We start from the raw sequence: 27,668 nt of genomic DNA on the forward strand, positions 1-27,668 counted from the left end.
GACCCATGGAGACACCCGTATGTCACTGGGTAACAGTCCCCTGATAATAGCAAAAACTGTAGTGGTTGCTGCTTGTTTGTTGGACTGATGGTTGTTTGACTTCTGTCTCTCCTGCTCAACACTGTGGACATCTGGGGCCACTCTACCTCACCTCCTCTTTAGGATGAGTTACTTGAAGTGACTTTGATCAGAGAAATTGCTCATCTTGGGACAGAAAAAAAGAGATGTGGCCATTATGACATTTAAATCTTCTTTCAAATTTCTGCACACATTTTTTGGCCAAAGTGACTCAAAGGTCCAAGCCTTGCATCAGTGGTGCAAAGAAATATACCCTCCACCTGATAAGATATATATTTTTTTCTATTAATGTACACACACACACACACACACACACACACACACACACAGTAAGAACCTCCTAGGTATTGTTGAAGTAGACAATGATGCTTTCCAGCAGGACCAAAAAGGGCAAAGAATTTTACTTTTAGACCCAGACTAGGTCCCTATCCTTGACCTGGAATCTCAAAAAGCTCGAATCTGGGCTTCTTTCTAATGGGTCACATTTTTCAGAGGGCCAGGTTGAAAATAAAGAAAATTAAGATGTTGGAAGGATGTTGACTCAGTGAAAGCATTTGTAAAAATCAACACAGCTTTTTCAACAGTGGTAATAAAAAGGGAAAAAAACCCCACAAGTTCCATTACTAGCACAAGGGGGAAACTACTACAGACCCCACAGTCAACATAAGCTCAAAGTAGGAATATGAAGTTAAAGCCAATGCATGTGGCAACCTAGATGAAAAGATCAGAGTCCTCAAAGAATGAAACCTACAGCCAACAAAAAAAGAAAATCTCTGTGAATGGAAAAATACATCCTGTTTATGTGTTGAAGTTTCAGTAATAATAAACATTGATTTTCCAGGAATATCATTATGGAGTCAATGAGATCCCCATCAAAAAGCCAACTGTTCTTTATTAAAGATAAGTTTTTTTTTTAAAGATCATTTTCAAGACTTACTGTAATATTGTAATAGTTAACACTAGTATTTTTGTGTGAACTGAGAAGTAGATTAATAAAACAGAGCAAAAACAGAAAATATATGAATGCTTGTTCAACAGATTTTAAGTAAAGATTCCTTGAATATTCAACAAGGAAAATGGTCTTTCGTAGAGCAACTGGATAAACGTATGTTAATAAATGATGCCAACCCCCAGCCTGCATAAATGTGAAACTAATTTGAAATAGATCATTGACTTAAACGTAAAAACTCAAATATAACATGTCAAGAAGAAAGCTGTAATGTATATTTTTCAATTTGATCTGGGCCATGTTTTCTTAGAGAAGATACAAAAAGTGTTAAAAAAAACCCCACTTTGATATATTGAATTTCATCAAAATAAAAACAGTATCTGTGTTTGTTGATGAAAGAAATTTTAAAAATTTAAGGGAAAATCTCAAAGAGGCAATGCAGGTATATACACATATATTACAATAGATTTGCAACCGGGTATATAAAGAAATATGATAAACTAATAACAAAATTCAAAGAACTTAATAAAAAATAAACAAAAAGATTTGAATGATACTTCAAAAAAGAGGATGTAGTTCTAAAAAGCACTCAACTTTGGAAGTTATCAAGGAAAATTGCACCAAATTCACAGTGAATTATTATTTCTCACTCATTAGGATGGCTAAAATTAAATAAAAAGTCATTGAACATGTAAAAGCCAAGAGAATATAAAACCAATGGAACTTTCATACATTTCTTTTATGGGAAGGTGGGTACTGAGATTGAACCCAAAAGCACTTCACCACTAAGCTCCATCCTCAGCACTTTTTTTTTTTTTTTTTTTGAGACAGGGTCTCGCTAAGTTGTCCAGGATGACCTTGACCTTGTCCTGTCTCAGCCTCCAGAGTTTATGGGATTTATAGGCCTGAGCCATGACACCTAGCAAAACATTTCTCAATAGGAATGTATACATCGTGTTAAATTGTAAGAAAAATGTGAACAAACCTTCATTTTCTTCATGGAGAACAGAAGCAAACATACAACTTTAAAGTAAAATAATGAAGAGACAACTTTACAAAAGTTAATTAATTAATTAATTTTTTTATCAAGTGACTCCATCCAGAAAGTGAAATGATATGGAGCCATGAAACTCATATGTTGTTGGTGGTGGTAAAAATGATTGCATTTCTTTCAAAGAGCAAGCTAGCAGCTATTCACAAGCTCAAATATGGTCCTAGAGACAGCAATTCAGCTTTCAGGCTGTGCAGTGGTCTCCCCCTTTTACAGGATACATTCCAGCATATCTGAGGAAGCCTGCAACTTCAGAAAGTACTGAACACTGGGTGCTGTTTTCTCTTATTCAAACATACACATGATAAAATTTAATTCATAATTTGGGTACTGTAAGAGGTTATCAATAAGAGCTGATAATAAAATTTTAATTCCAACAATAATTTTAACAATATGCTGAAATGAAAACAATTTGAGCTTAGGAAGTTTTTTACTTGACATTTTTCTTTTGTATAATATATCTGGGCTGCTGTTGACTGCAGGTCACTGAAACCATGAAAAGCAAAATCGCAGAGGAGGAGGGACGGCTGTGCACACAAAGTAATGAAAAGTAAAGTCCCCACAATGACTTGTACAGGAGTTGCCAAATGAAATTGTTCAAAGTAGCCAAATGAAAAAAGAAAACTCCAGCAACCCATGAAAGGAAAAACCCAACAAGCCACAGCCGTACAATGGAATATTATTTGGCATTAAGGATAAATGAAGTACAGACACAGTTTCATAACTGATCCTCAAAAATATGTGACATGAAAGAAGCCAGTCATGAAACAGCACGTGTTACATACTTCCATTTCATGAAATGTCCAAAAGAGGATTCCATATGGAGGGAAAATAGGTGAGTTGTCCCATAGGCCTGCAGGGGAGAGGAAAGTGGGAATAATGGATATCGCACATAGGGTTTCTTTTGGGAGTGATAAAAAATACTCTAAAATTGATTGGGGGCGATGGTTCCATACCATTAGTGAATAACTTACAAGGTATTAAATTGTACACTTAAGATAGGTGGGTGCTTGGAATAGAAACTAGATCTCAGCAGGGATGTCTCTCTCTCTCTCTCTCTCTCTCTCTCTCTCTCTCTCTCACACACACACACACACACACACACACACACACAGAGAGAGAGAGAGAGAGAGAGAGAGAGAGAGAGTGCAAAAGCACATTACCCTTCCAGCTCCATCCGGCAGAAGTTTCTCCTTGGGAGTCACCGCTCTCTGATAGTAGCCTGGTTTGGATGTAGCTCCATTGCCTTGAGTTCCATCAGTGGTAAGGAAGATGACAGAGTATCAGAAGACTTGGTCTCCTGTTGTGTTGGACTAGCACGCTGTACTCTGACAAGTCATTTAACATCCCTGACTTCCATTTTCTCATCTGCAGCGTAGGGTGTTTGGACCACAATACCCTAGAGTTTTGCACTGTGTCCAACATTTTAGGCATTTCCTTTGAGTGACTGAGTTTCCACTTTGACTAACAGAAGACCACCTTCAGGTTAAGATGCCTCCTAGATGTCTTTCCCATTTAATACCAAACTCTCTAAAGAGCATCAAGGTAACATCACACTGGTGTGGATGTTACCTTGCTTCTGAGTTGGGATGAATAGCAGCTTCTATTTGACTGTCCAACACTATTATTTGCCACCTGCCTATTTTACTAGAAAAGACACTCAAGTTAAGAGGAAAGCCCTGGAGATAAATGGGATTGGGGTCTTTATTTTAGAGCTACAGATTGGCTCCAAAATGGTTCCCCTGGGACTTAACTCAGCTGTGGAGAAATCAGTCCCCCATGTTCACAGTATTTGTTCAGATTTCAGAGCGTCTGAACATGAGTTGGCCAATAACAGATATTTGTTATTCACCCAGTTCTTGACACATAATACATTTCCAAAGGTAAAATAGCAACTTCCAGCCATGCAGAATAAAGTGCTTTCTATACATTACTAAGAAATTGGACGCTGCAACACGGAGGAGAAAGCACACTTCAGACGCAGAATATTTTAAACTGTGTGCCGTGGTCCTTCTTACTGAGTCGGGGGAACGGGTGGGGGCACAATGTTCAAAGTCTCCTCACTTTGACAAAGGTCAGCGCCTCCATAAAGTGGGAGAAGATGGACTTGGAACATTTTATTACCAACAGTCGAGTTCATTATTATGTACGTTCCTGATGCTCATGGGGCAAGTCTGGAAATGGAGTGTCCTGAACCGAGTGTCATGGATAACCACAAAATTTCCTCCGGGCATTTTTGCCTATTGGTTTTAACTTTCCTCGAGGATCATGTCCACTTGCTTTTCATTGCTTTTGTTTTATTCTTGTCAGATAGTGACTGAAGTTGCTCATATTTTGCTTACGAATCTCTGCCCAGATGCCACTTGCCCAGTGACAGCATCTGTTGTGTCTGCAAGGCACGTCCCGCGCCTGAAGCCGTTTCTCTCTGAACTGCCTGCTGCTGTGACCTGCCAGGGAGGGGTCAGGCTGCCGGAAGCCCTCAGAGAGAGAAATGCTCTGAGGTTCCATGGAAGCGGCAGAGGAGGCGGCCTTGGTAGGGAGTGGGGCTTCCATAGGGAGCAGGGGCCCCTGAGCCCACGCCACTGTCAGGTCTGTCTCCCTCGTCCCTGCCTCTGAATAATTGCATACAAATAAAACCAAGTTGAGACACACATCCTCAGAAGGAGCTCCATCAAGGTAAGAAAGAAAGACACAGGTGCACTCCTCTGGTGGTTTATGTGCTGATTGAACCAGGGCTACCAGGCTGTTTGTTCCCACCAAAGGAGACCAGACCCCTTCCAGTCATTCTTGAACTCTGTTGGGAAAAAGAATGTCCCTGGACATAGGCCTCCAAGAATCCTCTTAGTCCACCAAAACAGCGGACGTTTTCTTCATGTTCATTACTTTTCACTTCTGAAAATGCAGAGAAATGGATGATGAGCTCAGATTGTTTCTAGGGCCCCATTCCTATAAATCGGTTAAAAAGAGAAATTTTTCAATAAGGCTATAATTCCTTTCGTTGTTCTTCATGGATTGTGTTAATGGAAGCCTGGGAGTGGAAAAGGCTTCAGTCTTCCTGCAAGAAGCTCACCAACTGGTTTTACAGAGTCTTTAATCATCTGAACCCAGTAAAGAAGGAGGAGGGGGGAGATCTCCTTGGTGGGCTGCTCCGGTCCCATCCCCCGCTCCTCTCCCAGATGCTTTCCTTGCAACAGTTCCCTGCTCTGCGTGTGCTCATTAACTCATTTATTTTTGCCTCCTCCCTGGATAGTCAGTTCCACAAGGACAGAGGCTTTTCTCTGTTTTGTTCTCATGGAACTTTGGACCTAGAAAAGTACCTAATCCATGGTCTTTTTCTCCAAGAGATGAAATGTATAAACACAAGTTCAACCCCCCAAAATAGGAATCTTGCTAAGAGGACCACGGTGCTAGTTACTGAATAAGTTGCCAAGGATAAATGCTGAAAACCCTGACCATGACAACCACATCAGGATGGTGTAAGGGGAAAGGCAATTCCACATGAGCTGACCATCTCCAACATTCAGTGACATGGAACTTTAATGTGTGAAGATATTTTGGAGCCTCTACCTCTATCTCCCTGCCAGTGTAGGAGTGCCTTCCACAGCAGCCCTTTCTGGATGCCCTGCAGGGTGCAGAGTCCCCACCGCTGCACTACTTCCAGGTGGGCTGCTGGGTCTTTCCTATGTGAGGTTGCTCTAGAGGCCCTAGGATGACCACCAGTATCCCTCACTTCTACCTGCTGGACACCAGAATCAATCCCTCCTTTTAAATGCCACAACTTAAAAGATCTCCAGACATTGTCAAATGTGCTGTGGAGACAAAATTGTATCCCTTCTGGAAGGCATGGCTCCAAACACTCTGCACTTTCTGAGGAAGCCTAGACCATTGTGGGCTTCTCTGATGGCCGCAGAACCTCTCCTTCAGTACCAGGAAATATGAAGAGCTGAAATTCTCTCTGCTTCTCTTCCTCTCCTTCTCGCCCCTTCCTTCCCTCCTCTCTCCTCCTGATCCCTATAACCTCTTTATTTTGCCCAAAAACACACACAGAAAACCAGATTGCTTCCAAATCAGACCTTAAATATTTTAAGACAAGCACCATATCTGTTTCTTCCTCCAAATCCACCTTAACACCTTGAACCCCTGCACCTTCAGTTGGCCCTTTTTTTTTGGAATAAAGTGGTAGCAGATATAATAATTTAAGAAGTTTTTTTAACTGGAATCCTGATCTCTGCAGGCTGTGTCCTTACTAAAGGAATAGATATGATGTTAAGGAACATGGTGGAAAAGGCATGGAGCCTTGTCCAGAGCCCAGTTGTACCAGGGCAGCAGGGGAGGTTGCAGACAGGCCAAAGGAAGCGCTCAGAGACGACCCAAGCCACCTGTGATTGGGAAAGGCTTAGGAGAGATCCGTGATGGCTCCAAGAAGAGTTCAGTGGTGACAGACAGCAAACAGCACCTCCTCTTCCTCATGATGCTGTGTCCAGTCGTGGCCAACTGGACAAGTGGCAGGTGTCCTTTCCACAGTGCCCTCAGCTCTTTGCCCATCCTCACTTAGAGAGGGGTTTTGTACATTAGGCTGCAGAGGAGGCAGCATCATCAGTGGGAGCTTGCTTAGTGTGCTTATGTGACCAGTGTCCCCAGGAGCAGCTCTCCTGGTGTAAATATAAGAAAGTAGCTGCATCAACCTGGGTTCTCCAGAGCATGTGTTATTGTACAAGGGATGTATCAGACTGCCTGACATTATAAGAAGCCAGACATCCTACAACGGCCATCTGCAGGATGGAGAGCCGAGGAAACCAGTAACTGCTCAGTCCAAGAAGCTGGCTGCTCAGACCTGGACCCTCTGCTCTCCAAACACCTAGTGGAATTAAGGGAACAATGAGAGCAATCCTGGGACAGAAAATCCAGACACATGCCATCTTGAAGAACACTGGCTCTCTCTTATGGACACTGGCAACTGGGGCAAGTTAATGCTATCTGTGGGAAGCTACTGTGATGGTTAACTGGATTGTCAACTTGATTAGGATAGAGGTGCTTAAGACTAGGAGACTTCTGGATGTGTCAAGGAGGGCGTTTTGAGAAGTGGTTGGCATATAGAACAGCAAACTGTGGCGGGGGGGACACCCACTCCGGATGTGGGTAGTGTAGTCCAAAAAACTGAGATCCTATATGAAAGACAGGTGAAAGAAGGAGGGATTTGAGGCAGACACAAGCTTGATACTTCTCCAGCTGGTGCAATCAACCAAGACCAGCTTTTTGAGTCTTCAAAAGTGAACCATGATCAATGATTCTCCTGGGATTGCTTTGTCTTCAGTCTCTAACTAGGGCTGCATCATTGGCCCTTCTTCCTGGATCTCCAGTTCCAGCATTTGGATTGAACTACACCACCAGCTCTCCTGGGTCCCCAGCCTGCTGATTCACCCAGCAGATCATGGGATTGTAAGTCTCCATGATTGCATAAGCCAATTCCTTATCTCTCTAGAGAGACAACAGGTAGATGATAATAGCTAGCTAGCTAGCTAGTAGATAGATAGATAGATAGGTAAATAGTTAGAGCTATGTAGATCTATAACACTTACTGGTTCTGGTTCTCCAAATAGTCCTGACTAACAAAGCCCTAATAACACCATGAGAAACACACAATGACATCCTCTTTTACATACAATGTAAACAGTCATAAAGGAGGTTCCATAACATGTGCAAGTATCCTGTTTGAAGGAAAACTGAACAAAGATTTAAATCCAGGTCTCTCTGACACTGTATCTCAACCCTTATACAACTCCTCTTTCACTTATCTGTAGAATAAGTGAATTCCTATATCATGAATCCTATATCATGAATGCTATTTCTTCTAAGGGTATTTTGTTAGCTTTCTGTGCCCACAGCAAATAAATACCTTTGATAAATCAACTGAATACAAAAAACTTTTATTTTAGCTCATGATTTTAGAGGTTTCAGTCCATGATCAGTTGGACCCTGGCTTTGGACCTGTGACTAGGTAGCACATCATGGCAGAAGTGCTTCATGATGGAGGCCCATCCATGTCATGGCCAGGAATTGAAAGAGAGAAGTTGGAGGGCCCAGAGACCCAATATTCACTTTGAGTGCATACCCCCCATAACCTAACTTTCTTCTCCTAGGCCTAGGCCCTACTTTTTTTTTTTTTTTTTTTTTTTTGGTACCAAGGATTGAACCCATGGGCACTTAACCACTGAGTCACATTCTTAGCTCTTTTTATTTCATATTTTGATATTTTGAGACAGGGTCGCACTAAGTTGCTTAGTGCCTCGATAAGTTGCTGGGGCTGGCTTTGAACTTGTGATCCTCCTGCCTCAGCCTCCTGAGCCACTGGGATTACAGGCATAACCACCACATCTCTCTAAGGCTCAACTCATAAAGTTCCCATCACCTCCTAGAGTATTATAGACGGGGATCCAAGATTTTAACTCTTGAGCCTTTGAAGACATTTAAGATCCAAAGTATATCAGGAATCATAACTTTTCCTTATACACAGGCTCCAATACTCAGAAGCAACTTTCTCCCCCATCCTCCTAATCCTAATGAATCTCCCAAGTCTACTCATGTCTCTCCTTCATTTATATTCCAGCTGCTACAGCTCTAATTGAGTCCCTGAATATATCGTGGTTGCAGAAAGCATGCAAAACAGACTGCACTCCTTACTCCCTTTCATCCTGCCTTAGTATTTCTAAGAAGCACATTGATTACATGGTTCTGCAGCTCAAAATTTCTAAGTGGATTCCCGCTGCCCTGCCCAGGGGTATGGCAGAACTGATATTCTTGTGATTGCCCCTCTCTGGAGAGTCAGGGCTCGTGCTGCACCAGTGGTTAAATATTTTTAGTACCACTAGCGTATACTGATATCCATCTTGGAGAGTCCTCTCAATCTGAACTCACACTACACTTGAAATTCTTAGATGGTAACTGAAAATGTGGCTTCTGAGAATGATCCTCCAATGCACTTTCTCTGCTGTCCTACTCAGATTTATAGGATCAGCTTCAAGGTAACTCTTGGGTCACCTTCTCAGTTCTGCTCTTCCCTCCCAAACTTCAAAGCTGTCAACTCCCTCCAGAAATCCCCCATTCCAGACAAACCTTTGCTCCAGCCTCTGAACACACTCTGATTTTTACTCTCTGCACCTTTTCACTTGCCAAATTCGTAAATGGAGGGACTTCTGGTTCCTTCTCCAGTTATCAAAATCCAACCCATTCTCAATGTCCAGCTACCTCCTCAGTAAATCTCCCCAGACCATTGGTACTGAATGCTATCATTTGTGTCTTGACTTGATTTCCTGGATCACTGGGTGTTCAACTTGAGCTACAGTAAGATACATAAGTGCAAACAAGGCCGATTTGCAGATAAGTGGCCACCCTGAAAAGACCCCATTGCATGATTCCAGGTCCCTGAGAATAGATAGCATCAACCAGGTCATGCAGTACAGCTTTTACCAACAGCAAATGAGGACAGAGGATATTCAGGAGACCCATCCCCTTGACATATCTCATGACCCAGCGTCCAGAAGATCTCTTCCACCAGCCAAGTCTTCTTGCTGCAGTGGAAGAATCCCCACTTTTACTTCCCTCCGGAAAGTAAAACACAGCAAGCTATGTTTCTGAGGACCACAGGTGCAGGTATTTACACAGATCCAAGGCAATACACTGAGTCCAGAACAAAGAAAGATATGCCCACACAAGACGATGATTCCAGACGGAGAGCTCTTTTCCTCTTAGTGAGGAACATTTCCAGACCCAAGAACCATTCTCCTGTCACTAAGGGGATCCTGAAGCACCAGTCTGCCCTCCCCAGTAGGAATAATATTTATGGTCTTTATAGTCGAAACTAGGTATGCTTCTACCACATCAGCCATTTCTCTGGTATGTATTTCTTTTGACTTCAATAATATTATATGACATCTAGGTACATAACATAGTTTAATTACCTTTATGTTTCTCAGGGGAGAAAAGATGCTGAACATAAAGTGAGTTTTGCCTGAAGGTATGCAGGAAGGCCTCACGGTCAGAGGAAAGGGGGCCTGACAGTAGTGGTACCACGCCACACACCTCCAGCATTGTCACACCATGAGCATCTTCCCCGCCACCTGGGTTTCCGGTGTCTCCTCCTCTGCCACGTGAGGGGAATCTGGAATCTTCTCCATAACTAGAGACTGTGGAAACATTTTACTTTCTTCCCCTATTAAAAAATAAATGACACAAATTGCCCTTTGCAGTTGCGTAATATATGTACTTACCAAAATCATACAAATCGCTTATTCTATTGCGTTAGCTCATCTTGGTCCTTGTGAAAAACAGCTCATGAAGTAATTCGATAATTTATGACTGGGCAAAAATATTTAATAGCCCTGTGTGCCAGATTTTTTTATGCCAAGTTGAGGTTTCAAAGTTAATGATAGGCTTTAATTAGAACAGTTTAGGGTTCAGATCATTTGAATTAAAGTAAGGTTGAAGAAGTCTAACAGCTAAATTATTTTGCTATGTAAGATAGAAAATATTTCTCCCAAATCATTTTCTGCCTAATGTGGACATTATCTGTCTTTATAAAACCTTTGAAGATCGTTTTTCTCATAGCCAGTTTTCCTAGGTAAAAACTCCTATTACCAAGGGTGAAAAAGGCATTCAGGGCTGAGGGCTTTAGCAGTTCTCAGAGGAACCATCTTCCATTTGACCCTTTGTCTCCCAGGATTAAGGCAGTGTTCATCCTCTCTGAATTGATTTTACCTCTCCCGTTTTCTGACCCATGCTTGCCAACCTGCAAGCCTGGCTGAGTTTGGGTATGAAACAAAGCTTCGTGCCTTTCTGTGCTGAAGCCAACCTACTTCTGATGTATTAAATTACTAAGTTTTAAATAACCAGCCTTCCCCTTATAATTATGGATTTGTAGTCTCCAGCCTTGCGATCAGGAATCACACAACAGGTATACCCAGCACTCCTTTGAACAGTTCCCCAGAGGAGAGAACTGCTCTGTGCAGGTAACACACTTACTGTAATGTGGCTGTGTGGGCTCTAAAGCCGACAGCTGACAAAGGGAAAACAAGTCGCTGGCCAGAGAAGAACCTAAAAGCTACTTGGGAAGACAGGAAGCTTCTTGGCAATTCTCTTCCAGTTCTTCGAGGAGGGACGCTCTGAGGCCGGTGCCTGGTGTTCTCCTGTCTTCCTTGGGCTCAGCTGCCCTTCAGGGACCACAGTTCACCTGGTTGTGAGTTTGTGCTGCAGGTTGTTGGTATTTTTTTCTCTCTCTCTATTATTTAACTGCTTCCTAGCTCTGCCTGAAGTTTAACACCCAGGAAATTTTGGCACTCTTTCAACCATGTCTCCATAACAAGCAAGCATTCACTGGGACAGCCTCTGTGGCTAGCCTGGCTTTGCAACACGGAAAAGAGGCCTTACCAGCTGCCAAATTTTGATGATTGCATTTTACAAGTTGCTAATTTTTTTATTTTTAATATTCACTTAAAAAAATTCCAGAGACTTTCCTCTCTACTTATCTAACAAAAAAATAAAATGAAATAAGTATCCATAAATGTCTACCACCTAAAACAAGGTCATGAACTCATGAGATCTGGTAAATATTCAAATTGGTCAATATTCATTGAATGTATCTTCTTCAATGTAGAATGGAGTTTGTTCCAGTTTCTCGTAACGGTTATTGTCTTAGAATTGTGGACAAAACTAACATCACTCACTTTACATTTTAACCACCTAATGTCATGAAACCCTCTTTGCTTTCTAGAAAGTCCTACTGGCAAAGACATCTAAAAAGCATGATGATCCTCTGAGATTGTATTAGACAATAGGGAAGGAAATGTTAGTCCCGAAAGGCAATACAAAACTAACAAGTAAACAAACCCTTCCCCCTCCCCCCACAAAAGAGAGAGAATTACCCACAACCATGACATCACACAAAGTGACCCCCACTTCCTGTAGGAGCTAAAAGTTCCTCCCATTCACCTTAGTATTGGAATATTATGGTAAAACACTTAATACTTATAAATTAATCTCTTTCCATCCAAAAAGGATTACATAGCAAGTCGGTAAATAACTTAAGAGCCTATCAGTTTTGTTACATAGATTTTGATACCCAGATCTGATCACTTAGCCATGGCATCCTCCAATTGTGAAAAATTATTAATGATACTGCATAATTGAGGTCTCATTTAATACCACATTTCAGCAAAATTCTGATATTATTTTTATAGTCATAAACAATATTATTCTAGTAGAGATTGTGGTAGGAAAAACCATTTGGAATCTCCATAGTTTGCTGAATATTAATATTGGTAATAAAAGCATGCATGCAATCTTGATTGTTTTTCAGTACATGGCCATTAACTTATGTTAACTTTTAAATCCCCCAAAACCCTCATGTTTCAGGTCTATCATTTGCTTCATATTAAGATGAGGAAATGAGGCCCAGAGAAACTAAACAAAGTCATAGAGCTGACTGCCCATCTAATGCAGTGTTTCGAGGTATCTAAAATTCTCTAGTCTTCAAAGGAAATTGAGTGCCCAGTTCTTTGCTTTAAACCTTGTGTGCATTTGCAATGGGAGCTTATTTGACTGTTGTCTAATTGGGTTAAATAAGTATTTCTGTTAAAGGCAAATGTTATTCTAGTGTTGTACTTGGATATATTCATTGTATCTTTCAGGAGAGAATGGAATCAAAGAAGATCTAATAGTCAATTAGAATATGTGAAATATTTTTTTGCAATTGTCAAGAACCTACTGTGTTGTGCTTGAATTTCTTCTATCATATTCCCTCCTGGTACTCCCTTAGCCACTGTAGACTTACAGTCAATGTTCAATCCAATAAAATGTCTGTATCTACATTAATTCCTAAAAGAGTTTTTTTTTCCCCAAAATTACAAATGTGAATATTTCTAACTTAGTGATATTGGCCATATGGATTCAACAGAAATGTCAATATGCATTTTCCAGCTCCAAAGACTGAGATGTACTCAGAACAAATCAATATCAGCTAAATTTCCTTTATTAATAGGTCATTCATACTAATAAAAAAAAAACCTTACTTTCTCTGGACAAAAAAAATTACTTGTTTTGGAAGTAAGCATATTAATTAGTTTGTCATAATTCATATCCAAATATGTTATTCCAGGAAACAATGGAATGAAAAATCTCTCTTCATCAGTAATATGAGGATATGTCAGAGCTCAGCTTCCTAAGCTGTCCTCTTCTGTTGTCTAAACAACATTCAGTCATCAGAACAGAATGTGCGTGCAGCACACACACTCACACATGCACTATAATTGTGAAGTTTGATGGGATCCAAATTGCTGTTAAAATGAGTAGCTTTTCAGATAAAGATCATGTACAGAATGAGGACACACAGTATGGTTGCTTCAAAATACCTACCTAAAAATATTTAAGCATTTTAAAATAAACTATGCACATTAAATAGTGAAAATCTTAGGGAAAGTAAAACTATTTGACAGAAGTTCATTCTGAAGAACTAGCTGCCTGGAAAATTCCAAACTCTTACATTAGGAACACATATAAGATGAGTTCTGTCTCTAGAATCTTGAGATCACCAATTTGTATATGAAATACGACTTCCAGTTTTCATAGATGGACACTTATTGAATAGAATTTTAAACCATTTTGACAAATAAGCTGTTGATCCTATGTCTTTAAATAGCTATCACAGAAAAGAGGGCTATTGCTCTTAAGCCAGGTCCAGCTGGGCGTAGTGTGGAATGCAATGACCAAAGGGTAATTATCCTGTGGATTTGAGTAGGATGGCTAGGCAGGAAGGTAATTCAAGCTCCAGTCATCTGCAGTTTTTTTTAACATACTGGCTAATTGAAAGAGGATTTAAGATGGGTAAAGGGAGATAAAACAGTTACTCTGAACCTCATGAGGGGATCTGAAACGTGCCATCTCTCGTCCTGGATGTGTGCTGGCAGCCCGATGTTCAGCCTGTACTCCCGGCTACATTCTGTCTCCAGGAGAATCACCAGTAAATATGGGTGTGGGGAACAAGATATTTCAAGAAAACCACCCTCAAACCAGTTGGTTCACTTGCTGTGAGGTGAGGCTGCTGATTATCTTCTGGATGGGCTGGATAACCCTTGGGTACATAATGCATGGTGATGGAGTGGAATAAAGATTTTATGACTGACTTACAAGAAGTGCCTTTGCCAAATGATAGTCCCGCTTGGTTCTGAAGGCTGTGTTTATAAAGAAAGAAATGAGAATGGGCAGGGAGAAGGTGGGACTGGGTGGCCCACAGAAGGTGGGAGCTGGGACATTAGTGGAAGAAGAGGCCAACTTCTACGGAACCTGTCAACACCATCCGTTAAGCTCTCATAGTGCATAGAGCATCTATTGATTCACACCACAAACATGTTTTAGACACTATCTACAGATTGGGACAGATATGACTAAGATACAGTGTGTGCTCTCACAATATAGGATATCAGCACTGGAAGGAACGAAGGCATGAATCTAGCAAAGGCATGGATCTCTTATACAAAGTACCTGCCGAAGTTCTGTACTATACCATAGACAAATAGAAATAATAGGTAAGATGTATTTTTTTTTACAAACACTATAGCTAACCCATATTTCTTTCTTTTCATATTTATGCAGATGTTTTTATTTAAATTATATGTATATATGTGTGTGTGTGTGTGTATATATATATATATATATATATATATATATATATATGTCAATCACAATAATGCATCAGCTTAAAAAATAAAAACAAAAACAACAAAAACTTGTCCTGTTGTTTGAGCTCATTAAGAGTGCCATGTAGCCAGGGATTCATTAGCAGTCCCTTCAGTGAGTTTTTTGCACATATGATTATCACATCCTCTTCGTGTCACCTAACTCTTCATGAAAGGTGGACCACACAGGGTCATGCTCTTGCTTGCTGCCTACCTGCACTTCTGCTATTGGCATCCAGAGTGGGTCAGCAAGCCTACCACCAGCTTCCCTACTATTTGCTGTTTAATATTATTCACTGCAAATCACACTTTAAAATAGTATCCCTGCCAATAAAATGATGGTCAATTATACAGAAAAGAAACTATCTAGCTTGTAAAATAGAATCACACACATAGAAAGTGAGTAATTAACGCACACTGATCTTCCAAGGAGTTTCGGCTCATACCTGTGGCCCCGGGGAAGGTTTTAAGCAGACTCTGTTCCATTCTCAAGTATCTTGGCATAGACGATAAGTTATATATCATCGTCCTATAGTTATGACTAATGAAGCTGATGAACCAAATTTCTACAACTATCTCCTCCTTAATACTCTTCGGTCACATCTCCAAGTGGCAGTTAGGGAAGCAATTTGTTCTCCTTCTTGTAATAATATCTGAGGAGCTCTTGGACACTTTTGCCCCCATGGAGTAATAAATATTTAGAGTTGGGATCAGTCATTGCTTTTTCCCCAGCAGCCAAGGCAGTGCCTAGAACTCATGCATGTTTATTGAATGGAAAAGGAATTAATGAATATTTCTGATAACCAGTGGTATAATCTATCTGGTGTGTCTATTACTTTTGCCTATATTCTTGAGCTGCTGAGGAGCTGTGCATGTGAATATGAGTCTTGCCCGCCTGGACTTTATCCTGCCTCCTGCCATGTCCTTTTTAGGGATTGGGACTTTCACTGTCCTTCCCCAACTTCAGCCTGTCAGCTTGGCCACCAGGTAGCAAACAGTATTCAGCCTCCTTGGAGGAGCCTCTTCACATTTTAATTAAGTAACAGGTCCCTTTGCAGTGGCCTTATGTATGCACAGCTGAGGGGTGTGGCACAATACCCTTGTTTCTTGTCTCTCTGTGCAAACAACTGAAGTATCTGGGTCAAGATCCATAACCAGGAACTTCTGGTGAAGACTCTATTCCTTGATCACTTATACTTGTGGGCTACAATTTTTGCAATCATTTGACATATTGTTTTGTTTACCCTGCCACAAATAAAAATTATCTGTAGAAAGGGAAAAAAAATAAATAATATTATTTAAATTCTGAAGAAAAACACCTTTTTGGGTCTTCTTAACTGTGTTCTGATTTCAGAGATAGTATTCAAATTATTCTCTGCTGCTTTTCAAAAGATATTAATTAACAACTCACTACTGAGACCCTACTGTGTGTAGCACATACATTTCCCTGTACCTTCTGCACAATGGGAAAATGATACACTCAAATGGCTTGGCATTTTTTCTCCGAAGGGAAAGCCTATGAAATGCAGTCTCTGTGCATGGGCTAGCAGATGCCAGGAATGCAACTTATTTTTAGAATAATTTTAGGCTCACTACAGAAAACAGTTGAGCGCATTTTCATGAAGTCCTCTGGTTTCCATGGCAAACGGGGCCATTATTTCTTCTGAAACGGAAGGCTTTTACTTACACTTTCCAAATGCTTTTCATATTGTGCCAGAAACTCAAGTCAGTCCAGAAACAAGTACACTAGTGGCTCATTGTTAAAAGCAGTTCTGAAGTAAAAATGTGCAGCAGGTCAGAGTGACCTTCCATTCAGGCCCAGGGAGTACAACGAATAATACACTCCAGGCAAATGGCAGGCCTGCCCCTTGCATGTAGACGTGGGATGGGAGGGCTTGAAGGAGCCTCTGCACTCCATCATGATGAGACCTGAAAACAGGAAGTTTAGCCCTTCTCCATGCGTGCTGTGACGGTGGCTTCTTAACTCACAAGATGTAGGCTCTGAAAACCACTTCTATTCAAACCCATTTAATACCCAATATGCATTGTGCATATTAAAACATAAGAAATAAAAATTAGGCAATTCTGTGAGCTCTGTTTAATTTCATGACAGGTGATGATATTTCTTCCTTAGAGGATCATGGGATTTTTAATGTCGAATATTAAATGAATCTTGGAAATGCAACTAATTAGACTAATAAATATCAACATGATATTTATATTGTTGACTTTCTTTGCTTATAAAAAAAATTACACAATTGCTAATGGAAAATCAGTTACAAATGAAAACATCTACATAAAAGTTGGAGATGAATCCCCTCTTCCTTTCAGCATAGAATTTAGTCTGTATCATAAGGGAGTTCAATCTAGAGTAATTTTGATACTAAATCACACTTATTCACTTGGTACCAATGCTTTTTAGTCCTCTTCTTAACTGCCTCATTTATGATCTCTATCTACTGCAATGCATTTTTATGGGCATTATACAACCACTGATAGATCACTGATATTTATACATAACCAATACGTAAGTACTCAGAGAGGGGGTATTCAAATATTTCACCCCTCTTCAGAATGGGGTCTGGATGAGCTCGTGGGTGAAGGCAGCAGATCAGGAGCCTCCCTTGGCTGGGCACGGGCAGCAGGACAGGCTCCTGGCACACCCAGCGCTGCCTCCAGGCTGCCCTCCTGATTGCACAGCCTCAGCTCACGAGCATAGTTAGCTCTGTCTTTCTTCTTTCAAGATTTCAAGTGGTATTTGGTGATATCCTGACCCTTGGCTTTACCTCTGTCACTTTCAGTTTTGTATAAGTGGAATCATTTTGGACGTATTTTTAATCGAATAGGTGTGTGCTGAGATGGCTAGTACTTCATGTTCCAGAGTGCACATAAATCATGACGAATTGACAGTTCATTTCAGAAATGGGATGGGTTGACATATGCTGCCTATGTCTCACCCCATAAGACCCAGGTCAAGGTTCAGTTGTATACATGAAGAGGTGGCTTCACTGTTGTGGTAAATAGCCCTTCTGTACCACACTGAGCCTCTCTTCCTCCAGAGAGGTATATTTTCTGAAGGTCATAGGGTGGGCATACATTCTTTGGTCAGAATCACTTTCTTTTTTGATCTGAATAGTTTTATTTTAGTATTTAATACTTGATCTTTTTATTCTATTGGTTTATATTTAATCTGTAGCATTTCTCCTTCCTTTTCCCTCAAGCAGGCAAGAATAAAATCCACAGGAGCTACAGGGTTCGGTGGGAGTAGCTAGGTACTCCCCTCCTGCCTTCAACTCTTCCAGCCCCTCTGATGTGGAATGGGGCAGAGGAGAGGAGAGCAAACAAATACATATTTCTGACCCCTGGCTTTCCCTTCCTGTGCAGAAAGATGATTCTGTTTCTACATCTCTTACGCTCATCACCAGGGAAGTCTGCGGGGCACGGGGCATGGTGTGGTCTCAGACATGGTTTCTGCAGCAGTCCTGCAGGACATTTTTTTGAAAAGAGAGATCAGTTTTCTGAGATTTCTTTCACCCCTTCCTCAATTCCTGCTGGAAGAGAACAAATCAGAGCCTCTCACTATCTTTTTGGAGGTGGCTACCTCCCAGATCAGGCTCATCCATCTCCTACTGTCTTCTATCATGTGCACTTGAAAACAAGAAATGATGGGCACCTGGGGTGCTGGCTCCTTCCCTGAGTGCCCTTTCCTGGTTCCATCAGTTTTCTGCTCTGGTCTATCTGTGTCCTTGAGAACATGAGCCTCCCAACAGGGAAAGGGCCCGACTTGGTCTTAAGAGAGAAAGTCTCTAGTTCTGGGTTAGTGGAGGGAAGAAGTAGTGTGTCACCCCACAAACATTCCTGCTGTCACCAGTCAGGGGTCTGAGGAGGTCTCTTTGGATCAGAGGAGATCTCTGCTGAAGCCCTCCAGGCTCTTGATGGTCATCACAGAAAGAAATTTCAGGACCCATTCAAATTCCATAGCAAGGAGGAGACACCTTGCAAAAGCTACAGATGCAGTCCAGAGGAGCGTGGGCTACTCAAGGGCTGAGCTGCCCCATGAACGCTGGGTTATGGTCCAATATTGTTTAAGGGAATAATACTTATAGCAGGGGTCAAATATGGATAAAGTTCTCTGGAACTGGGAGGTTCTTTTATGGAACCCTGCTCAATTTCCCTGGCAACTAACTGGAGCGAAGGGGTGTGTCTGTACATATGATAATGAGTCTTAATGAGTGGAAAGGTAAAGTTTAGTCAGGAAGCTTCAAGTGTACCTGCTTGACAAACTAGCTGGATCTGGCTCAAGAATGTGGCTACCCTGTGGTTAGGTAGATTGTTCCTTTGTCCAATCAGATGCTGGCAGGGTGCCAGAGCAGGGCCAGAGCGGCTTCTGTACGGGCTGCAGGATCCTGTGGTTAAGCCCAAGCGCCATAGGCCTGAGCCCAGCTCAGGAGCTGCCTTCATGAGCTTCTCCCACACGGATTTCCTCTGCTCCCTCTCTCACCGGGACGTAGGTTCTTCCTTTGCTTTGGGAAGAGGAAACACCCTCTGCTCCACCAAAATGTGAACACTGTCCCTCCTGTTCCCTGACTGGCATTAGCAGGGACACCATAATGATGGCTACGGGGCTCCTGGTGGTGGTCATTGCAAAGTGCAAAAGTGAACTTTGGAGCTTCTCTTTAAATCTCAAAGGAGGGGCCTGGTGGCAACTCAGTGACTCCCTAAGCTGCTACTCTTACTTTTAACTTAGGATCTAGTTAAATTTATGGACTGCGGGGAAGTGATCCCAGGAGCACCCATTGCACATACAGCTATGTCCTTCTCAAGCCAGGACAATCAGGATTTCTTCATAGTGCTAATTCCCAAAGGTTGTTAGAAAATTGAGGGGTGCATTGAACTGGTAAAATTCAGATTAAGATGTGCGTATTGAGACCAAGTAGATCAACACAAGTTGTCTTTTGTTGGTGGTGGTGGTAGTTTTTTAGATATATGTGACAGAAGAGTGTATTTTGACATATCCATTATGGAGTATAACTTCTTCTAATTAAGATCCCATTCTTGTGGTTGTACAGGATGTGAAATTTCACTGGTCATATATTCATATATGGAAATAGGAAAGTTATGTCTGATTTATTCTACTGTCTTTCTTATTCCCATCTCCCCTCCCTTCCCCCCATTCTCCTTTCTCTAATTCAATAAAACTCTGTTCTTCCCTCCCCTCTTCCCCACCTTGTTCTGGGTTAACATCCACATATCAGAGAGCACATTGGGCCTTTGTTTTTTGGAGATTGGCTTATTTCACTTAGCATAATATTTCCAGTTCTATCCATTTACCAGCAAATGCCATAATTTCTTTCTAACAGAAGTCATCTTTAAAACTGACACTGTTGCTGGCAGATTTGAGGAGATACAGGAGATGAGGAACTTGCTGGAATCCATATATGTTAGTTTAGACGAATATACTAACGTAGCATAGATCCGCTGGTTTAAACAAAAGAAATTTGTTTCCCACAGTTCTGGAGGCTGAGAAGCAACATAAGGCTCAGGGCAACACAGGCCTGGGCCAGTCTTGCGCGCTGGGGTTTGCAGATGGTCAGCTTCTCCTGTGTCTGTGCGCTGTGGAAAGAGAGAGAGAGATCTTTGCACAGACCCCAGCCTCTCCATTGGGAATACACATTCATGACTTATTCTCCTCCCAACGGCCCCATCCCCAAAAGACTATCACACCAGGGGTTAAGGCTTCAATAGATGAATTTGGAGGCCACAATTCCCTTCCTAGTATCCTAACATTGATTCCGGCTCTGTATGAGTCAGCATCTCCTTCTCATATATTTCTCTACAAAAGCTTCGTCAAAACCTTTACAAAGAGCAAGACAAACCCATATTGTGGATGTGTGAATGGTGTCCTAACAGCCTGTCACGTCACCCTACACCTGTGTAGATTCCCAGCCAGTCAAGGTGTGCCTAATTTAGGATGCTGATTGGCACTGGTCAAGTGCAGGCACGTGGTTAGGAGGGAAGGGGTCTGGAGGAAGAAGGCAGGGATGCTGACCAAGAAGTGCTGTGACCACAAAGGTCCCCAGCTGAAGAGCATGGCAGCAGGTCCCCACAGTCAGCGAGAAAATGGTCACCCAGCTGACTTTCCATCTAGAAGAGAGTCAGGAGCAGGAGTCTTGTGTGGAAGGAAGACAGAGGCAATGAAGTAACTTACTTTGAACATCATTAAACAGTGTTGTTAACAAGATTGCACGTTTACCTGGTGGTGGTGTAGGCTAATATCCATTCCGGGAAGGCCTAATCTTCTAAGCAACCAAACCTCAAAGACAAAAGAAACAAGCGACCAAGCGTCACTCCCAGGCTCCACTGTTCAGCCAGGCAGTGTGGACAGGCAGCCAGGGCAAAGGACCAGCCCGGTGAGAACAGCTGGAAGGGACAGAGGAGCATGAAGTGAGCAGAGTGCTCTAGAAAAGGAAGATGAGCCAGATAAAGTGGCCTCCCCTGGGGTTTGCAAATGATGTCTGCGAGCAGCTCAGAAGGTTAACTGACAGAGGAAGAGGCAGCCTCCTGAGGGTTGCCTGCAACTCGGAAACAGGGGAGGGACCCGTACCGCATCAGCAGTATCAATCCCCTTTTAATTTAATAATTACCCTCTGTAATGGTGGTTTTCCCAATTTGAGACGTAAGATTGATTTTTAAAACCCCGATGGCTCATAAAATATAAAACATACAGGTTGGGAAAAGTGATGGGAGACATATTGCCATTTATCTTACTGATGAAGGGCTGAGCGTGTGGAGCGCATGGAGAATTGTGTTATGAGAGCGGAATGTCCAACCAGGGACGTCAACTTTCCTGAGAGATAGTACTTTTATTTGGATAAAGAAAAGTTCAGAGCACTCACTGGAAAGCCAAGTTTTAATGAATCCCTGTTAATGTTTATTGCTTTCAGTCCTCATTCGCAGCTTCTAGTGTCTCTGCTTGGAATAGCTCATTAACCTTGCCAAGTTTTCTGCATCGAGGCACAGACAGCCTGGCAGAAAACACAAGGTGCTTGGAGCATTTCAGAAAGAAGGAAAAAAAAAAAAGGTATCATTATATATACACATCCTGGCAAGAAGTGGTGGGCACTCTCTTAGAACAGAGCCCAAGAATCACAGAGAGAATCTGATAGTGGCGGGGGGTGGGGGGGAAGAAACACAAAATCTCGAAGTATTTAAGGAGTCTACGTTAATTGAAGAGAAGCATTAAAATCAACTGAGCAATTTGCAGTCATTTCAAGATGTCACTGAAAGAAATGACAGTCAAATTACTAACAAACTTGGGTCGCCCTCGGCTTATCTCTGCTTGCTAATTTGGTCACATAGAAAGTATTACCTCATAATCAAAGAAGCCAATTAATACAGCTGCCACCAAACAGCAAGGACATGTCCACATCTCCTGTGCTAATAGCCTGCCAATAGGAGATAACAAGTCAATATTTGCCCTCAATGTTTGTAGGAAAAGTTTTGCCTTAAGATCTTTCCATTTAGCTGGAAGCATTCAGAGACATTGTAGCTTAGGTTTTTTCCTAACAGTGGGAGGGAATTTCCGCCAAGGCCTTATGTGCCATAGCAAACCTTATACAGATATCTGATTCACAGGCAAATTACTCTTCTCTCTTCCCCAGGCAGAGGAGGTGAATAAGCACACTTGTTTTCCTAACACTTGAGACTCTGAAAATGACACTGTGAATCTTATTTGTGCAAAATATGGGGAAACATTTTTTTTAAGTCAGACTTAAAATATGGGGAAACATTTAAAAAAAAATCAGACTTAAAAGTTATTCTCATGAGCCACTTGACATCACATGTCCTGATAGACATGAGAGGAATCTTTAGTATGCCTATGGCCACATTATATTTCATTACTTCAAAGAGGAGAAAAATTCAGTCTCTAAGAGTATTGAAATAACATTAAAGTGGATGTATATTGGCTTTAAAATTTAGAACAAAATCTTTAGAAACAAAAAGAAGCAATTTTCGAATAGAATTTCAATGTGAGATTATTAATGATTCCATATTGAAGAAAATCTATATGAAAGAGACATGCAGACATGTCTTAAATATATTTGATATTTACACTGTCTTTCTCTTAAACTAAAATTGTTTGAATAAATAAAAGCAGTATATTTGTAACAGAGACAATACCAGAAAATGTTTTCCAGTCTCTGCTCCGAAACTTACTAGCTCTGAGTTTTCCTGCAAGTTATTTAGTGAATTTTTTCTTGCTTTAGTTTAGTTATCAACCAGAATAAATAATAATGCCTATGATGTTTGAAAAATGCTAAGCAGATCTTCTGGAGATATATATATATATATATATATATATATATATATATATATATATATAATTATTATTTTAAAATTTAAAAAACTGCATTCTTAAATGTGTATTTACATAACATTAGTTCTTTTAGTTTTGCTCAAGTTCCCTATAGAGACCAAGTGATAAAATTATAATTAGAATGCTCTAGAAGAAAGAATATTTGGGATGTTCACCTAAAGCAAAACAGGTTTGAATTTTAGTGCAGACCCTTTTTGGAGAAATTTTAAAATAATAAAATGCATGGGGACTATTTGCAGTGTCTTAGATAAATGATGTTCCTAAGCCAGGATTGGTAACTGTAGGTGGACTGCAAATGAAGTCATTAAGAAATTAGAAGAAAATATTTTTTTAGGAATACTAGGACATAATAACATAATGATTATAGGCATTAGTTGATTGAGTGTATAAATATATATAGGTCTAAATACACACAGGTAGCTTGATGATTAAAATATATGTGAGGATAAAATGCATTTTGAAAGGAGTTTATTTAATATTCTCTTTTTTAGTATCATAAGTGAAAGCAAGATTCTCTTATCCATTATTACCAAAACAGCATTAATTATATTTTTATGTTGTCAAATGCAAGATTTTTCATTGCTTTTAAAAATTATCATCTGAAAAATATATATTGTTGGGTATGATTCAAGTTACACACGGAGTTTTTTTGGAGGAAACTACTTTTCCTGTCATTTTATTAATATATTATGATGTAAGTATCTGTTCTAAGTTACATTCAATTTCTTAAAAATTTTTCCAAGTCCATATGCAATTAGTACAATGTGAATTTTTACTCTCATTTAAGGTTTTATTTATTTTCTTTAAAAATAGTGAAGTTACAGTTTCTGTAAGGAAATTGGCAAAAATTACTTAGAATTGTTTTTTTCTGTGCTTCTCTCTTTCTCCCCTCTCTTCTCCATCTGGGTACTCACACATACACACACACATATGCACGTACACACACATGTGCACACTAAGCACATAAACTCATACACACAGCTGGGTAGCACTCACTGGCCCAAAATGAAGGAATGCTGTAACCCATTATGAATCTCTTCCTGGGGCTCTTTAATGTGTCTAAAATTAGAGAAATCCAAACAAAATTCAGAGCCGCCTCCTTACAGCGACGGTAGTCAATGACCACAGCTGGCAACTTCATGTGCAAAACAAAATGCTGCTGCGGATGACTAGGGTCCATGGTGGAAGCCCAGCTGAAGAGCAGCCTCCACACCCACCCAGTAGGGCTGGCGAGGTCATCAGGATGCCAGTCAGCTACAGCTACCACGACAATTTTTTTGAGCACTGTCTTCTAAGGCACAGAAAACACCTGGTTTATACCCAACTTTTATCATCTTCTGCTGCTCCTTTCTTTCTTTCTCCTGGGTCTTTTTGTCATCCCCTGTTCTGAGGCACAGAAATCACAGCTTCATTCTCCAGCAGCAATAGTACCACTTTCACAGGAAATCACTGTGGACCAGTGCTTCCTGGGTGCTGAGGGCCACATTTCATCTCAGATGAGTGACTCCCTACAGAGTTTCACATCATGAAACTGGCTCTGAGGAGCAGCCTAGAGCTTCCACAACTGGTGGAGGATTCTGAAAGTCTTCTTTCTATGTGACTGACATCCATTTGGCAACATCCTTCTGAGTCTCTGAATTCTGCAGAACCTTCCAAATACCCAGGTCAAAGAAGTGACATTGTATTTCCAAGTGCCTTACAATTGATAGACCTATTTTTTCAAAGCTTTTAAATATATCTGCATTGGCTACTCTTCTTGGATATAAACTACAGTATTGCACATTTTCCAGGTAATTGATATAGAGCCCTGATACTGGATATAAGGTAGATGTATCTTAAAACTCGTCAAATCACCATGAAATACAAGAGTCGTTTGCGTTTTAGAAATGTTTACCCAAATCTTAAAGCTATGCTACACTTCTCACAGCAAATTATTTATGACTTACATACAGGAAATCATAAGATGTCTCTGGTCTAACAGAGGAGTTCCTGCTCCATGGGTGGAATTGGACCGACAGAGAAAAGGAAGACTTATAGTCCAAACAAAAACGATAATCAGAAAACCTGAGTTCCAGAATCTGTTTAGTCTGGGACTTGATATGTGTAACTTTCGGCAAGTTAATTTTAGGACTTCAGTTTTCCACCTATAAAAGAGAGACAGCAAGTCATATTTTACCTGCCTCCATATTATTGTGAAAACTGAAGTCGATATCTGATGTGAAACCCTAGTGAAGATTACCAATAACTATAGAAACACCATTTTGGATAATTCAGACTTGCTTCCAAATAGAGGCATTTATTAGTTTGCAATTTTTATAGAAAACCTATTACACGCTAGGCTGTGCACAGACTATTGCATAGGTCTCTCGTTGTCTAATTGTGGGGCCTCTCTGCTTGACCCTCCATTCTTCCTGGAGGCCATTTGTCAAGGCTGGAAACCGTGCATGATAATATTTTCTCAAACCTGCCTCCCACTAGGTAAACTCCTCATTTACATTTGCATGTTAACATTTTGCTATAGAGAAGAGAGCATGATGGGATAGCCACAACCCATAAGCTTGTAGGGTGTGTTAATGAGGATTAAACATAGAAAAGAACAAGGATCAGGAGATACCCAATATTCTTGAGACAATAAATAAACATAAACCTCAGGGTGCCAGATACCCAATCACTCTAAATATAGCTGAATTGTGCCACACCAAATTTCCAAGAAGATTGAAATATTCAGGATATGGTAAATAGTTATGAACACCCAGACACAGGCAATCTTGTCTCCGTCACCCACTGGTCACACCCACCCCAGCCTCAGTGTCTCTGCCCAGAACCTGAATAAACCCGTGGCTGTCCAGTAGACTGGTTGTAATCTGCCCATGAGAACAGCGTGTGTCATGAGCACAACAAACCTCCACTGCCCCCACTTTGGGTAAGATTGACATTGCAGAGCAAGAGACAGAGATGAACCCGTGGACCCCAGGGTTCCGGCAAGATGGTTCTTAGCCTGTGTGTGCTGACCCTGTAACGTACCCTATTTATCTTCCCTTGTTTAGCTGCTTATATTTTAATGTTTTTGTTATTGCATTACAATTATACAAAAGAGTGGAGTTAATTTTGAACTATACTTTAAACTGACTAAAGAACCATGGTGTGTGAAAATTTAATTTGGTCTGTAAGTTTTTCTGTGACGTGACCACCAGGATCTCTTCCCTGTGATTGTAAATCCACCACGGCACAGGTAAGGACGAGTGGCCACATGCTTTTCTCTAGCAGCGCAGAGCGGACTCCCGGACCTGACCTTGACAGTGTGCGCCCTGTGCGCCCTCTGCTATCCCTGGACCCTCTGGGCTGCTGTGCCAATGCCAGAGTCCCCAGGGTTGCTTCTCAGATGACAGGGAGTCTCTGGCCACGCAAATGTTTTTGTTCATCCTAGGGCCGTCTTTGAGTGGAACTCTGTTCTAATCCTTTATCTCTGTTACTTTGTTTAATTCTCATGAGAAACCAATGAGGTTGAGGGGAAAATTATACTCCTTTTACAGATGAGGGAGCTGAAACACAGAGTCAGGTGTTTCACAAGGTCACACAGCAAACGGAGGGCAGAGTGGAAATCCAGGCTGAGTCACCTGGTCCCACCACTGTCCCTTTGCCTACCATATTGAAGTCTGCCTGTTGCCTCCCATGTGGCTTCTGAATTTCACGGTCTCTTAATGCACATCACCCTCTTGAGCCTGTCAATGAAGCTAACATTTTCGTATTCCCAACCCCTCAGCTTACATTAGGGAGAAACATGGGAAAATAGCAGGAAGAAGAGGCCCTGCTTCCAGCCCAGGAAAGACACCTTAGATTAAGAAGATGTGAGAGATGCTGAGTTTGACAGACAGGTAGACCTTGGAAGAAGGGCCAGGAAGAGGCAGCAACACATGTGCAGAGCGTTAGTCCTTCATGCCTGGGGAAGTTCAGGAGAGGTCCAACAGATAGAGATGGACACTGTCACAAACGATCTTAGAAGCTTCCTAAGAAATTGCTAAAAGGTCTTTCTTCTGTCTCAGCTAAGCAAGCCTTTTCCTGCTCTTTCTAATCCTACCCCATCAGGCTCCTCCTACAACTTCATACAGATGACCTCATTTAATCCACACCCAATTCTCTAAAGAGGCAGGGACCGGACTCTAGAGACGAGGAAATGGAAGCGCAGGACATGCAATAATAGCTCCAGATGACAAAGCTAATAAATCGTAAACATTGATGATGAACCTTGGTCTTGATGACAGCAGGCCATGTTCTTTCCATTATATCTCATCCCTGGGAACCCACACTGATAAGAAGTGCAAAGAGCCACATTGTTACAGGGACCTTTCACCCTGTTCTAAGGCAATCCTGACAGTGAGTCATTTCTGCTTCAGCCCTCTGTCCCCAGGGAGGGCGGGCTTGATGGCCAGAGCAGCCACTGACTTCCTGGGAGGCCAGCAAGATGCAGATATGAGTAGAAGGCAGCCT

This window comes from Callospermophilus lateralis, chromosome 12 (assembly GCF_048772815.1).
Source record: "Callospermophilus lateralis isolate mCalLat2 chromosome 12, mCalLat2.hap1, whole genome shotgun sequence".
NCBI lineage: Eukaryota > Metazoa > Chordata > Mammalia > Rodentia > Sciuridae > Callospermophilus > Callospermophilus lateralis.